At 39.4% G+C, this 6,073-nt stretch overlaps 1 protein-coding gene across 4 annotated transcripts in view; it reads right to left on the minus strand.

Moving 5' to 3' along the window:
- Nucleotides 1–6,073, minus strand: part of ARHGEF7 (Rho guanine nucleotide exchange factor (GEF) 7) — an 86,367-nt gene that overhangs the window by 60,772 nt on the left and 19,522 nt on the right. The window lies entirely within an intron of this gene.

The raw sequence follows: 6,073 nt of genomic DNA on the forward strand, positions 1-6,073 counted from the left end.
CAGTCAGCTATAAGCCGACAGCACAAAAACCGTTAGCCCCAGCAGTTATTCAGCTGGGAACACTGATGCTCTCAGCCACCAGCCCTGCAGTACGTACGTGCTCTGCTATACAGCCAAGTAATTCCAAATGACACGGCTCCTCCCATCCCCTTAAAACAAAACCGTAAACCCAAGCAGATTTGTCATGAAACCCTCAATGTGAAAGAAGCATCTAAAGTCATGTCGTATGTACAGCTACCCATTTATATATTTATGTATAATGCTACTCATTTATGGGACAATTAAAACTTGTTTCTTTGTACTGAATGATGAAAATTATGTAGTTTACACAAACTTGGTAATTTGCTTTCATTTTCTGTGGAAGCTCTTGACTTATCCTAAAATTTATAGTTACTTTCAGGTTCACTAAATACCTGAAAGTCATTATTAATCATGCGCCAAAAAGCATGAAAGGAGAAACCAGAGTTATTTAAGGAAAAAGGTAAATACTCATCACTGAATTTTATCATAATACAGATGTCTGACCCTTGTTAATCTGGAGAAAGTTGGCTAGTCATAGAAATCTAGCTCTTCTTCCAGCTACTTTATTATCTTAAAGGGTGTAAAAATACATCTCTTCCCCTAACTTTTCCTTCTTCTAAGCTGCTGAAGAAAGTGGGAGTTTCTTTGTTGAAATACAGTCATTTATATTACCAGCTGTTCAGCTGATTCAGTTATCCAGAGAGACACGACCAAATTCAGATTTAAAAACAGGACAAAAAAAAAGAATTACACATTCAAATAATTTTGCCTGAACAGCCATAATCAACATTCAGCTTTTAAAATGCAAAGGCCATTTCTATTGTAGAAACACAGAATTAGACACAGCAAATCAGTCCAGCTGTCTATCACGTCTGGTATTCTGCCTCCAAGCACTGCCTTGCTTCATAAGGAGGAATAAGAAACAGTCTTGTTGCAATTGGCTATTGCACAATGCATTACAGAGAAGAAAAATCCTGATCTTGCACATAAAAAAAATCACTTTCTTAGCATAAACAAAGATAAGTGTTATTTATTATCCTTCATGAGAGAACATTATAGTACTTTTGCAAACATACAGCATAATTCATTAAACATTTCAAGCAGGTGTCACCCCCATTCTGGGGTTCCCATACTGGGAATATATACAGGTCTTATAGGTCCATAGGGCTATGAAGTCCATAGGTGTCTGAAACATTAGCAAAACCCTGGCACCTTGCCCATTCCAACATATAAGCTCTGTTTCTCAAAGCACTGGAAGAGAGCAACCTGAGCCAGACACCAAGTTTTCCCATACAGAAGATTCTTCCCTTCTCCCTGCTTTTCTCCCGGTCACAATGTGAATCTGTTACATTAACACTGAAAACACAATGAAAACACGCACAGCACAAACAAATCCAAAGCAAACAAGCAGCTGCTCAAGTACTGGAAAAGACCATATCCAGCTGATGACTGAAACCAAGAGGTAAGTTACCACTATCAGTTTCTTTCCTGATCAAAGCATTACATTCAACTGCACTCAGCTACAGCTGATAATGCTTTGAAGTGTCTAGTGATAAACCAGATAGAATTCACTTAACAGATCATCTTTGGGTGGAGAGGGAGGTTGGCACAGGCTTCTTAACATTATTCTTCCAGCAAATAATTATTTTCAGTAGAACCAAAACAACTTAGAGCAGCTGCTTCTGTAACCTTTCCCTAAGTGTACATAAGATGCCACAAACTCTCCAAAATGAAGTTACCTTACCCTTTACAAACATCTACCTTTCTAAGTGACTGTAATAGGACAATTTACCCAATCCTTCCCAGTGTTTTGTTTCATTCTATTTTCATTTACATGCAAGTATTTCTTTTGCTTGCCTTGAAATTACTTGTCATTCTCACATTCTCTCCCATCTCTCTTCTGTCATGTCTCCAGTTTGTCATATTTGTTTTCATGCAACAGCCTACTTCACACTACTCCACAAAGCACTCCTTCAGGACATACTTTACTACAGCATTTCAGCCCTACTGCTGCAAGAAAATCACCGTGTGTTTCTGCCATTACTAGGCTACGGTATGTAATCTAGATGCAAAGATCCTATTTGGGCTATTTCATCCTACAGTACGGGAGGAAAGATGTGCCAATAGGGACACCAAAAGCTATGTGGTCCCTATTAGTGAAGTGCTACAAGCAAGCTCTGCCTCTCTAGACTAATTGGTTCAAGTCCAACACCAGGAGGGCAGCATCTAAACTTGTTCCCGGTTCTCAAGCTGGCTCAGGCATTGCTGCAACATGCTCCACTCTGCAATGTGGACACTACCAACGCTTCTTCCCTAGTAGTATTGACTGGTCCCAACCTCCATTCTATTTATGCCTGTAGAATAACACTTGACAAGAGAACAAGATGCCCCTCCAAGTGTATGTGGTTGGGGAGAGGAAAACTAGCATTCTTGGTGGTGTCCCCCCCCTCCTTTTTTTCTTTTCTCCTTTTTTTTCCCCAAAGCTAAAAGTGTGTCTGCCCTTCCCTCACGCCCCACAGGATGGGAACAGCAGATACTCTACTCTTCCACTACACTCTGGCCTTTTCCCACATTTTTTTTTGGGGGGTGGGGGAGGTAGGGTGGGGGGGTGGTTTTTTTTTTTTTTAACATCCAACCAGAAGAACCACTAACACTGCAATTTGCACTGGGCCTGATACTAACATACCTGTCAACAAAGCGTAATAGAAGAGAATAACACACACTCAAAAGGGGAAAAAAAAAACCAAAAACATTTTCCATCTCAACTAAATTCATTTCTCCAAAATTTACAGAGTCATTGTCCGGCCTAAGAAAACGAAACGCTGTGCTTTGCTCAATAATTACTGTCAGTGTCTTTCCTACAAACATTCATAGCTCACCTCATACATGCATTAGCATTCTGTGCTAACACTAATCATTCTGGTATAGCTAAGCAAACAAGTTACAACATAGTAAACACAGGCACAGCTTTGTGATGTTTTAGCTACTGTGAGATAACTTATCACATAACATGCTCTGCTTGTGCAATATATGTAACGTAGTTTCCTTTTCTTCTAAAATCTTTAAGGAAGCAATGTGGGTAAAGGCAGTTCCCATTACTAACCAGCACATCAAATCTGAGCATTCATTTCCTTCATGGCAACTCTTTCATACAGCCAGTATCCTGAATTTCCTCTCAGGAAAAATCACTACTGCTACATCATAATCTCAGATTATCCCGTATTTTTCAGCTTCTCCTTCTAGCTCTTTCTTCCTTTCCTTGAATATCTAACTTCAGAGCAACTGTACAAGCTAGGATTACAAACATACAGTTATCTGACATTAGAGAATATTTTAATTTAGAACAAAAATCCATTAATCTAAACATCTAGTGTCTATGAATTTTGTGAGAATTAAAACAAAACACACATACATAAAGAACTTCTTTCCTTTCTTCTGTTACCCAGTTTGCCGACGTCAGATTACAGCAGACTGAAGGCATTTATTTAATCAAACCCACCATTTCCCAGGAGCTCTCCAAATAACGCATCAAAAATGGTAACACCCAGCGTTGCCCATACAGAATTTCTAACTAGTTGCAGTATTTTCAGCCACATTCGAGAAGAAACAAGGGTGGAGTCATACTGTCAATGCCAGAACATTTTACAGAGTATTTTGAAAACCAATTAGATGTCCAGGATGAACATTTTGTTCACAAAGAGACCTTAATCAAAAGCAAGTATTTCAACAATTCTATCCTGATCTTTTTTAAAAGAATTCATTTTACCACTGACAGAAAACACATTCTGAATTTGAGCTTGCAAGATAGCAAGTTCTACTAGCGCATTTTAAAATACATCAGGGGGAAAAAAAGCACTTTTGTGTTTTAACCTCCTGCTCAAAGCATAAAGGCACTTAAAACATTTCTGAATTAGGAAAATCTTAAAGTGAGGTATATATAGTTGCCAGGAAGTCAAGAAAAATGGACAGTAAAAGACTACCAACTCAAGAAATGTCAACCAGTCTAATGAAGACTAGCAAAAATGAGCAGGGGCACAGGAGTGCAACGGAGATTGTCAACCCATACATATAACCTAGATGAAACTTCTCATGAACACACACCAGAGCCATTCATGTAACTTCAGAGCTTTGTGGTAAACGGCACTACATTCCCTTTTCAACAAGGACAGCAGAACAAAGGAAGTCCAACCTCAGGACGCAGTGGCAATGCGCTTTGATACAGAAGGGAGGAGAACTATAGAAAAGCCCTCTCTATCACCTTCAACAATACCCACAAAGCAGAGATCAGTTGAGAATAGAAATGTTCATAACAAATTTCATGGAAACAACCAAGAGGGGGGTGGGGGGGGAAACGGGGGACATGACAAAAGAGCAGCAAAATGAGAACAATGGACTTCAAGTAAGAAGAATTCAGTAAACTTAAAAATGTGGGTAAAAAAAGATTCCCACTAGTGACAGTGTAAGGGAAAAAGGCTCACAAGACCAACAAGTCCTTTAAGTTAGGGGCATCTCAAAGGAAGAACAGGAGAAGTAGATGCAAATTGACATAATCAAATAGCACATACTACAGTGACCTCAAACACACAAAAAGAAGCAAAAGTAACTAGAAAAAGTCAGGCCACCAGTTGAAATACAACTAATATGGACATAAGGGTAGTAGCAACAAATATTCCATAGCATACATACATCAGGAGGGAAAGCTGATCTGCAACTCAGTAGGGAAGAAGAGTTATTAACAGACCTCAAGAAGCTCTTAATATGTCATGCTTCCTTCTACCACCCGCCCATCCTCATTATAAAAAGGTCAACTTCAGACAATTCAAACACATACCTACACAGGCATACAAGCAGGTTAAAACTAGTATTTTGATAAATTAAACAGTACCTGCTGTGCTGATTTGGCAGTAAGAGAACTAGCTACATCCATGTTTGAAACCGCAGAGGACAAGTGAAGTTCCATAAAGTACTGGAAAAGGCCAAACACAGTAATTGTCTTTAAAAAGAAGGAGGAGAACAGAGAAAGCTAGAGAGCTACGGGTCAGTCATTTTAACTTTGTAATAGTCAGTAAATGCACAGAAAACAAAAGCAATGAACTCAACTTCCTGAGAAGGAGAAAAGTACAGGCACATATTCCCTTCCATAGAAGCAACTGAGCATATGAGAGCGCGCTCCAAGAATGCAAGAAGTCTTGCAAGAAGGAGCAAGCCCTTGTAGCACAGGGAACATACCTATACAGCAGAGGGAAAAGAAGAGCTTCGCAGAAAACTTTTCTGATAGTGAGAAGTGAAAGTTAAGCCAGGGACTGGAAGCAGTTCATCTCAGCCCCCAGGAATCAGACAGGGTTGCAAGGACTGGCAAGAATCAAACTGCACTTGGTACTAACCTTCGCCCCACAGCTTGTTGGCTTTCCTATTTAGGCAAGTTACTTCACCTAAGTGGAGTATTCTTAAAAAAACAAAAACCACCTTAATTTCAGCTGCTGGCAACTTTTGGTTCTCTTATGTTCACTGTTAAAAGCTACTCCCATTCTGGAGCCTAACTGCTGACCCAGGCTCCAGTTTCAGGAGTCGAAAGAGATCAAAACTGATGAAATCCAAACAAGACCTCTGCAGCCATGTGTTAAATGAATAACGATGGGACAAGATAGTCATCATGGCTGAAAGAGACCGCTATAACACTACAGACAAGAAAAAAACAGGCTTCAGGAATTGTTTTTCAGGATAAGCTACATCTGAGAGATCTCTGAAGAACATTAAAGCTAAGTCTTACATCATGACTATGCTTAAGAGGATCTAGTTGAAAATGACAATGAAGTTACAGATCTAAGACTCTAGCATTCTGCAAAAACAGACTGTAGATAGCAAATCAAGGAAGAAAATAAGGAGCAAGCAACTGAAGGAGAAAGAATAAGTTTAAAAATGGAGTTTTACCCTCACAACTTCAGTTTGCAATCATGCATCTGTATGGCTGCCTAAAAAAAAAAGTCATGCCAATGATTTTAGCATAGCCAGAAAGATGTGTGTTTTCACTGGAGCTGTGACAAGGGAAAGA

The sequence above is a fragment of the Pygoscelis adeliae genome, unplaced genomic scaffold (assembly GCF_000699105.1).
Source record: "Pygoscelis adeliae isolate BGI_AS28 unplaced genomic scaffold, ASM69910v1 Scaffold424, whole genome shotgun sequence".
Taxonomy (NCBI): Eukaryota; Metazoa; Chordata; class Aves; order Sphenisciformes; family Spheniscidae; genus Pygoscelis; species Pygoscelis adeliae.